This window comes from Macrobrachium nipponense, chromosome 39, assembly GCF_015104395.2.
Source record: "Macrobrachium nipponense isolate FS-2020 chromosome 39, ASM1510439v2, whole genome shotgun sequence".
NCBI classification, from domain to species: domain Eukaryota; kingdom Metazoa; phylum Arthropoda; class Malacostraca; order Decapoda; family Palaemonidae; genus Macrobrachium; species Macrobrachium nipponense.
This window is the reverse complement of record NC_061099.1, coordinates 60,093,952-60,105,170: the sequence shown is the minus strand read 5'-3', so window position 1 is coordinate 60,105,170 and position 11,219 is coordinate 60,093,952. Positions and strand designations below refer to the sequence as shown.

The 11,219-nt window shown below is 37.1% G+C and overlaps 1 pseudogene; it reads left to right on the top strand.

The window, feature by feature from the left end:
- Positions 1 to 603: 603 nt before the first annotated feature.
- LOC135210476 (ionotropic receptor 93a-like) lies at positions 604 to 10,726 on the top strand (annotated as a pseudogene).
- Positions 10,727 to 11,219: the final 493 nt, after the last annotated feature.

Below are 11,219 nucleotides of genomic sequence, written 5' to 3'. Positions count from 1 at the left end.
CAAAAATGACTTAGATTTAATGAAAATCATTGACGTCCATGTCTTTAAATTCCATTACTGGACAATATAACAGCAATCTTGTAGATAATTGCCAAAAATGCGCCTCTTTTATCATTACTGTTTTTGCAATGTGAATTTCCACAGAAATTACTTCGTCAAGAATTGTCCTGGGGATGTGGAGTGTTTAAGGTCTCAAGACAAGCCAATTCTACACGGGACGACTTCTCTGGACTAATACGGCACGCGAGAAAGGTGATTGTAATTTTTAAAGTTAAACTTTTCCATTTTTATGGAGTTTGCAACTTTCCCTTATATCGTTACTCAGTTTTCACCGTATCTGGACCAAAGGTCTAGTGGTGCAAGTGTGATATTACCAAGGTATAGTAATTTCGAAATTAAATATTTGTGACTTGGTCCTTGACAGTATGAAAGTATCTCGCGTAAACGTGAGTCATACTCATATATATATATATATATATATATATATATATATATTATATATATATATATACTATATATATATATATATATACAGGTGTGTGTATAATGAAAGTGTCCTAAAACTGCTCTTTGTCCCCATTCCGCCAACTGTCATGGAACATCATGGTTGTAGTTGTAAGCGAAGACCTGAACTTCATCAGGGCTTTCGCGGACCATTCGCTCCAAGGGCGACTCCATGTTGTGGTCTTCGAGGCTTCTCTTAGTAACAGGTCTCCCTCTGTCATCTCTCCAGTCTCTCCTGAAGGAGCACTGGACTTTCTCCATGATGAACGCAATAGCCATCAATGCTGAGATGACTCTTCGTGACATAAGGTCAAGTAATAATGATAATAATGCCTAGTGTAGTGGACCCCCGGATTCGCTGAAATCCGCAAATACTTAAAACAACTCTAAAATGCTTAGAACTGCCTATTTTGGTAGTTCAAACACACAATAAAATACTATAAAAACAGTTTTACCACAAAAGTGCATCTAGTCATAAAAATTATATGAAAACAGAGTAAGTGAATAAATACCGCTAATAGGTGAAATTTCCACGAATAATATGTATATAATATGTTCCAAAGAGAAATCCGCGAATCAGTGAGTCCACGAATTTGGGAGGTTTACTGTATTCATTTTCATCTCCACTGAGGATGCGGCTTCTTCCATCTTAAGAACAATGCTCACTCTTTCTAACCTTAACACTACTTCCTCCTCCTCATCACCCCTGGACTTTAACCCCTCCCCCCTTCCCCGATTCCCAATACATATTTGTCTTACACTTGATGCTCTGGATAAAATACTGTTTCAAACGTTTCCTTATCAGTATTTAAACGCTTACTTTATAGAGATGAACACTGTTCATGACCTTACTTCCCTTCTAATAGCCTCAATATTATAATTAATATATGTGCTTTATAAAGCTGCATCCATTGAATTTATCATCATTATCATTAAGGTCCTTATCAAAATCCCTTTCGAATTTTCATTTACACTTTCGTTTCTTAACAAATTCCGATTTACATTCATTCTTCTCAAATTTTATTCTACCTTAATTTGTGGTTCATAGTCATGGCACCTATTCCTTCCGACTCCTGCAACCAAAACATCATACAAAAGGATCTGTTAACGGTTCAAAATTAATCCCTGATAAAAATCTAGGACTAGCACAAAGAATCTATTATATATATATATATATATATATATATATATATATATATATATATATATATATATATATATATATATATGAGATGTATCGGATATCTGAATCCATGGTTTATCTAAATTTATTATAAATCCTCTCCAGCATTGACAATTTCTTAACATCCGCATCCGCATTAGCATTGCAAGTAACATCTGCATGCGTATCCATAGTTTGAGAATGCGGATATGCGGATAGCACCCCCTGTCAGTGTTCAATAGTTCATACTTATATGTATATCATTTTATTATAGATGATACACAATTAGTACACATTTCATGCAGTATATACTTTACAAATAGCTCTGTTAAAACATATCAATTTTATAGCATATTAGTTTTAAAGCATGTTTGTTTTAGTAATTTCATGTCATTTACAGTAGTTGTAGTCATAAGGGCAGGTATTGCGTTTTTAGGAAATTCTCTCTTCATTACCCCTGTCATGCAGTGAGCATGAAATAACCTCGTGCCAAGACAACTAAAACGTTTCGTATATCGCTGTTACTGTTTGTACATTCATATGAAATTGTACACACATTTACATGAGTATCTACTTACCTTTCTACTTTCAATTAGTACATCAAATATTATGTGGTAACAACATAACTTTGAATTATATGACTGAAAACCGTCTTAAAAATTACACACCGTATCTAAATTATTTAGATTTACAATGTGTCTGCATCCAGAAATTTAAAATACTGACATCCGCAAATTTTTAAAAATTTATATCCGCATCCGCAAATCCCATTTTCAGACATCCGATGCATCTCTATATATATATTATAATATATATATATATATATATATTTATATATATATATATATATATATATAATCAACTGCATCAGCAAATTTGTCATAACACTTTGCTAGAGTAGAAATTGTTAGCAGGTGGAACATCTATAACTACCTGCCCTACAGCAGTTCTGGAGCAGTTGTCGTTCGAATTGCTTCGTGGACAAACAAGAGAGGATTTACTCCATTTGGACAAACACATTTGTTTCCAGAAAAGTACTCCAAGTAAGTCTACTCTAAGTTGCATTTCACCTTTGGCCAAAACGATTTTGGAGATTTTTGGCAATCAAGTAATCATAATTATTTTAGCACTAATTCCTGTCCTAAATTCATAAACTTTGGGTTTCTTTGCTATTACCTTAAACACTTCTTACATTTTGTGATTGTCTTGTACCTTTACTTCACTTAATCTGATTACCTCAAGGATTCATAATGAAATACAGATTATCTCATAGCTGTGAAGCAACAGACACTACTGCTTACAATTTATGACGATTTTAGCCAATTTCCTGATCGTGCGATTTTGAAAGTCGGTCAGTACTTTAATCATTTAGTTCAATTACTCAAGGGACCACGGGATACAACTCTTCCAAATTCCATGGCGATCTGAATATTATCAATAATAATAATAATAATAAGAAAGAAAGCTTCAACGTAGTACTGGCAAAATTTAATATCATTTTGTTAATACCATAAATGGCTTTTTTTATGTGAGAACAAATATGCTAGTGATAAAAAAGCAGCATTAACTCAATGTTATAGGTACCATTATTTCTGCTAATGAAACTGCTTGCCTATCTTCGTTAGCTTATACATATTGTAATAACCTATACATAAGGTATAGACAGATAGATGCAAAATACTTTCAAGTATACACGAATCCCAAAATAGTAAGACCATATTATGACTACCACTTGGAATGAGAAACATGTAAAAGCGGTGGTGCCAAACTACACAATAATTCTGAAACTCTGGATCATCATCATCTGCTAAATCCCTTAAACACTGATTACGAAATGCATTCCAGCTTCTACGGAGCAACCGTAAACATAACGGCCTTGACCTATGCACCTTACTGGACTACCATAAAGACCGAAAACCCAGAAGACGGAACAGCTACTGAGACTTACAAGGGCACTGATGCCATGCTTCTCAAAGCTATAGCGGAAGCCCTCAACTTCAAGGTTACAAAACATTCCGACGAAAACAAACTGGGATGATGGTGAGGACATGTGAGTGAGAGCAGATTATCACACTTGCATCTATATACACATACTCCATAAGGGGGTAGTGCTGTCAGTGTACCTTGTGTAGGCATTACTTATGGTCCGTTGTGCATTCCTTGGGCCCCTAGCTGCAACCGCTTTCAATTAACCTTTTACTGTGCCACCTTTCATAATCTTTCCTTCATCCAACTTTCCACACTCTCCTAACAGTTGATTCATATGGCAACTGCTAGGTTTCCAACCCTTTCCAAAGTCAATTACCTTTTCAACAATAAACGACCTCAAAAGTCCATAGCATTGGCCTTTGACCTAAATTCTATATATTCTATTCTATTCTATACACACATAGATTTAGCATGTGTATGGTTCAGCATTCATAAAGGAAGGTTTCTTCCATTTTAATCACATATTTCAATATATTATTGGTCACACACCATGCAAATATAACATGTACATTTATATCAGGTTGACTGCCATGTCAGTTCTTATTGTAAAATCACTTTTATCCTGTTAGTGATAGTTAAGCCAAGTAATTTAAGTATTTCGACAGCTAATATATCTTCTCATAAGTAAGAAAAGGTTAAAGAAGGGACACATTTCAACATGATTCCCCTAGCTATGGAATATCATCATAAAATTAAGTAGACACATTAAGTAGCACTCCCCGGTTTACAACGGTTGCAGCTTGCGCTGTTCCCAGGTTACAACAGTTTTCAATTATATTCATCAAAAATTATATCCAGGTTTATGACGCACGTTCCAGGGTTAAGACGCTTACGACGCCAATCCGACAGAAGAATATGACTCCAAAAAGGCAAAATAAACGATATTTGAAGGCTTTTTTTATAGAAAAAGCAAAATAATGCAGTTTACATACTTCTTAATACACCCAAAGCATTAAAAGTAAGGTTTTCTTAGGCTTTTTAATGATTCCCAACGACTATTTTCGGCTTATAATGCGTTTCAAGAACGGAACCCCCATCGTAAACTGAGGACTGCCTAAAACATTAAGCAGGCAAATTGACTAAAAATTTCCCGTCTTATTTTTTCTGCTTCAGGTTGCTCAGAGAGTGACGGAAAGAGCCTCCTTCATGGCCACCGTCTTCCATTTCGTGTTCCCCCAACGAATGGACCGCTACGATTACTCCTACACATACGAATTTGCTTCCATGGCCTTCTGCGCCTCTAAGCCACAGCTAAGCCCCAAATGGGAAAGCCTTTATTACCCTCTGGCTGATGCTGTCTGGGTGGCCATTTTGGTTGTGTTGCTCATAGTACCTGTTTTGTTGTTCATGGTAAGATCATGGAAAACAGCTCTTTATTTCAGATATAAGTGATCATGTTTCGCATTTTTAATATCCTGTAAATTTACCGCGCTGTATACCACATTAAAATTACATTTCATACCAACTTTTTGATGAATTCCAACGATAATGACACCGAAACAAAGATCAATCACTGAACTGGTTTGTTGTAGAGACAAATAAACTCATTTTGCAGGTCATTGAAATGTATAAAAAAATTTCTTGTCATTCTTCGCAAATTAGTTCTATTATCGAGTCGAAATCTTTTCCTATACTAGAAAGCAGAAATCGCTAGTATCTAGAGCTTTCAGTCATTAGTAACTATTTTTAAACTGGATGATTAGTAGCTACTTTTAAACTAAATAAACAGAATGTACTGTAAACCAGTCGAAAGGAGGTGAAGCATTTTCATCTTTCCTTTCCAGTTAAACCGTATCAGCCATTCGCTCTATCAAGCCAAGAGGATCAGGACTGGCTTCGTGGCAGAGGTGATAGTTGGCACCCTTTTATCTCAGCCCCTTTCCAAATGGTTGCCCATGACCGCCTCTGTGCGTATCCTGATGACTACGTGGCTCGTCTTCGCTTTCATCATCGGGACGGCCTACAGGGGAAACCTCACTGCGTATCTAACCTTGCCCAAGTACCCACCTAGGGCTGAAACCATAGAGGACCTAATCAAAACTGTGGACAGGTTTGTTTATTTTTGTGGGAGACAGGTTATCTATGCAAGCACTCTTGAATATCTTGAGTATGTTCAGTAACGAAGCAATAATCATCCCATTAGGATGTTACCACGATCTGGCTTTCCTGCAGTGTCGTCGTCGGTCACTTTCGAAAAGATGATTGTTATTGTGACCACGCTTAAATTAAAATAGCCAAGAGATATCCTGTACACCTATATACCACAACATGAAAAGATAACGTCTGTTTGTTTTTAACAACGTCTACGGCACTAATACCCTAATCTGCAGACTCTACCTTGTAATAAATTCACATTCATTGCAGCTGTACTAAAAGACGAAACAACAATTGCTTATAAATCATTAACCAATGTTTCACCCGTTACCATTACAGGAAAAAAATACAATTAATTTGATGTCTTTTTACATCCATTTATATATTTTTTGGATACTGTGTCCAATTTCCGTTTCAGCGTAATCTCTCCGCCTACGGAGCGGAATTCCGAGCATTTTTTCAACAGTCAGATTCCGTGGAATTCCAGACTCTCGCTCGATTAATGGATGTTGGACCTTCAGTCATGGAAGGACTTCAAAGAGCCGCCGACCATAAGTAAGTTATGTGAGAGTCTAAATTCTCCATTTCCTCTTGTAAAGTCGAAGACTTCTGTTAAAATTTAGGATATCAAAGTCTTTATAAAAAACCACAGGCATGAAATGATTCTGACTTCACCATAACATTGCCATTTGCTGGGTTGTGAGTGACAGTCTCTGCATGGCCATATTTTGTTACACTGTGGATGTCACTTTTTTATCTTTGGTAGGTAATCGGCTGGCTTTTCTTATGCTGCATTGGTCCACGTTCTTTATTTACAAGGACGAATGTGTGATTCGGTTATTGTCTTTTCTTGAATTGTCTGTAAGTCTATTTCAATTTCACTGAACAAGATGAGAATCGTTTGGCATCGAAAATTGTTGTCTTATCAGTTATTTCGTATATTATTCATAGTGAAGCCTACATGGACGGGAAGCGATACATCGAACAAAATATTGCCCATGTACTTCACCAGAGCAGACGGAAGCACGAAAAGCTGTACGTCGGAAGGGAAAACGTTCTGCCTGGACTTGCTGCCTGGCCCATCCCCTTTGACGCTCCATTCAGACCCAGTTGGACAGGCTCATGATAGCTGTTCTTGAGGTAAAAAGACTGCATATCTTAAATATGTGTGTGTTTTGTGTGTGTGTGTGTGTGTGTGTGTGTGTGAGTGTGTGAATGGAAAATATTGTTATGAACTGATGACTACTAATAGTAGTCATCAGTTCATAACAATATTTTCTTCATTACATTAGTAGAAGACTACTAATGTAATGAAGACTTTAATGAGAGAAAATACTTCGGCTCCTAAAGCTTGACACCTATACATGAGGTGGGCACCCCTGTCGGCTCCCCCCCGCCCCCTTCCCCAAAATAAATAAAACAACGCTGTAGACCATGCCTCGAGATTGTGAGTCGCGTTATGGGGCGAGGGTATGTAATACGAAACGATGAAAACAATTCTGCAAAGCTTATGAAATATGAAGAATATGTCAACCCTTTTCTATTTGAAGTAATCAAAGATAGAGGCTCTCAAGATGAATTGTCGGTATAGTATAAAGTGAATCAGGAGGGTGAAATTTCAGAATACAGCGGAAGGGTGAAAAAGTTAACGTAATCAGACAAAATGGGGGTCTGAATGTTTTACAACTGGTGTTGGTCGCAAGAATGAAAAGAGGATAGTTTGAAATGAAGGGTATACCCAATATGTATCCACCTTTGTCACTTACTCTGAGGAGCTAGTACTAAACATGGCTGAAGCACCTTGCGAACGCCGTGTTTAGTACCAGCCCCTCGGTGATCAAAGTATTATATACACTCATATCTATATTGTGTGGTCGACAAATTATTACATTAATAAACGATATATCCTCGTGCATCCGTCTGCTTTACTTAGCTGACGTTTACCCTGAAGTTTGAACTAGGGATGTGCCCAAGTATCGGTATCGGTATCAGTGAATTTCTGGCCAATACTTTGGTCATTAGTATAGGAATTTAAAAACCTTCCAGACTTCCTAAAATCGATATATTAATAAAACCCATCAAACTAGAACCTTTTAGAATAATAACTAAATAAATGAGTCTGCTAACTGTTTTCTAGCCAATATATAAATAAAAACTCGGAATAAAAGTACATACTATACTCTGTTTTTTTTTCATCTGTCCATCCGTCTGTGATGTTTGCACATGGTAACACTGCGTCCCAGGCTTTAAATAATATCCTATTTCGAATATTAACGGTGTAATTCGCATACAGTAAATTATTAAAACACTTTTCAGTTGCAAATGTTACACACCCAGATATCCTTTTATTTACCTAAAAATAAAAACTTACAGATAGCGCAACTATTTAAAGCCCGGGACGCAGTGTTACCATGCGCGACCACAACAGGCGGATGGACAGATGGAAAAAAACAGAGTATAATCATTTCAGATTCCTTGTCACCCAATGAATTCGAGTAAGCTCTACGTACCTAAATTGTTACAAATCTTCTAATGGTAGCCATAATATAATCCAAACTATGTTAAGGTAATAAAGGGACTTAAATACTTAATAGTTATACATGATGTTCTTTTTTCAGTAGAATTTATATGACCTTTCAATTTTTAACCTTTAATATACAATAACCAGAGAACAAGAATGATTTTAGTAACAATATATATTCCCTTAAGTAACAGTAATATGGAGGTAACAGGTATCGGTATCGGCAAAAAATTTGGTATCAGTGCATCCCTAACTCTGACAAAGGTGGACACACACACATGCTGGGTTCGTACCGAAGGGAAGTACGTACAAACTTGGAAGTGTTGAAAAGGAGGAAAGAGATAACTGAAAAGTGAAGGTTAGACGAGATGACCCAGCACCTGTTTTCCCACAGGGAGGACTGTATGAAAAAATGGGGGAGTTGACACCTTGAACGAAGCCAGGATCGAGAGTCAGAGGAGGCAGAAAAAGTTCCAAGAGCAACAGGCAGCAACAGAGGAGTTACCTACAGATGAGGAAGAACAGATTATACGATCTCTCACCATCATTCACTTACAAGGACCTTTCTTGCTTCTCATTCTCGGTTTGGCTATGGCTGCTTTTTCTCTGGTTGGGGAAATTGTTGCTCAGAACCTTTCATAACAATAACCACGTTGAATATTGCAGATGTAGCCCTCCAAGTGTAAATTAAGAGGCATTTTGCTTTCCTAAGCTATTGAGTTTGACAGTGAGTAAACTGTGGTACTTGACGTATATTAGATATATATGCGGAAATGTTCTTACTATATTTCGTAATGAAAGAATAAAGCGAGGTTTTAATATTACATTGCGGAAACTGGTAAATGAATCAGTTAACCATAATAAAACTATTGAATGATACGAGAACTTTGTTTCATAGCCACAATATCACAAAATCTATTTCATGTCCATTGTGAATTTAAAATAATTTAATTTATGTTAAGCTGACGATCGCAAATGGTTACTTAACAGCATCATTTTCCAGCCGGGGTTTTACGAAAGCGCGAATCCCCATGTCAAAAGTGAGCGGCTGAAATGTGATCACAAGCTCGTTAACCAGACTTTACCTCCTGTTCCCCCACGCGCACGACCGGTGCTACCAGCGCTGGAAAAATCTTTAAGATCTTGAAAAAATTAACTCAAAGCTTGAAATGAAAATGTGAAAATCTCCAAATTCTTGAAAATGATGTACAGAGAGTCCTGAAACAGACAATCTAGGGGAAAATGAAAGCAGGTTTCGGTCAGATTGCTTAATGTTCTTTTCACAACTTTCTTGTCAGATATGCGAGAGGTTTCGTTTATAAGGAGACAGTGTCATTGCTGTGTTGCTCAACGTGGAGCCAAAATACTGAAAGACAGCTGAAGTCCATCATTAAACTTGCGCTGAACTTTCTTTCTTTAGTGTCTGAGCATCAGCTTGATGACTTACAGGAAGAATGAAGGGCCTTATTTGGGCAAAGGAGACCATCCCATGCTTTCTCAGGAAGTACCTGAAATTTGGCATAATTTAAGGAATATATTAGACGGAAATGGTCAGTCCATGTTTAGTTTATTGTCTGATGTCATGTGTGGCCTCTTTGTATTGCCACACTCTTCTTCCTGTGTTGAAAGAATATTTTCCCAGTTAAATCTGGTGAAGACGAAACAAACGCCGCTCTTTTGTCGCGCTTTTTGAACAAGGTTTTAATTCTGAATACGCGCTTTGGTTTGTTTGTTTATATGATGTTTTTACGTTGCATGGAACCAGTGGTTATTCAGCAACGGGAACCACGTCGAGAGTGAACTTCTATCACCAGAAATACACATCTCCCACCCCTCAGTGGAAGGCCAGAGAATCGAACTCGCGACCAACGAGGTGGCTCACCAACACCATACCGACCATGCCACTGAGGTGCTTTGGTAATATGCCTTTTCGGCACGAGTTCTTAACAATGGAATGAAAACCCTACATCACAAGTTTGAGAACTGACGACTAACCTTCAACTCAAATCAGTTTTATTTTTTTCTTTTATTCTTTCCTAGATAGTGACCCCAAGCAAATTTCGGGGGTCGTTATCTACGACTAATATTTCTTTGTATTACAGTTTTTTTGTTTTTTTGTTTTTTTACGGTCATCCCCAACGGGCTTGTACTAAACACGCTGCAAAGGTGGATATACGCCAAATTAAAACATTTTGAGGGTCACTCTCTTGGCAAGATTTTTTTTTTTTTTTCCAAAATATTGCAAAGATTCGGATTCTTCTCCCTACCTATGTTTTCTTCGCATGTTTAAAGACGAATATATTTTGGTACCACTGTGATTAACCCCCCTCTATTTTCCTTAGCCCTTTCAGTTACCACGGAACTATTTAACCGACTCTTCATCCAAAAGTGAGAAGGCAACATTTCTGGGTTGCGTCTCTTTCTATTACATAATCAACAGTGAGATCATCCATTGAATCTTCGAATATATCTGCTAATTCGAAACCTGCATGAGTGGAATTGTAACTGAAGCTTCCCTCATCTTGGAATCCATTATTTCTACAACTATATCATGATCGCTTTGCCTGTAAAACGTCTCTTCGTCAGTATCCTTCCATTCCTGAAGGAGCGTTTGAAATGACAGGTATTGCAACACTAACAGCTGCCTTGAGGGTCATTTCAGTAGGTTGCCAAATATTATTGCGAACTTTCTGGTAAGCATCATGACCAGAATTTCATGTTAAAAGGTTCTTTTACAGCCTCTATGATGAATTGGAGTATAACGCACAAATTTATAATCATTTCATTGTAATAAAAGCTGTATGTGCAGTTAGTTAGGCCGTGGTTCATGATAGAAGAAAAACGTCATTTGTCTAATTATTAGGCTCTCATAAAATACTTTGCTTGTTCAAGTGTATTTCCTTAATTGAAGTTCACTTGTAAAAAAATCTAATTTTGGTTCTTGAGATG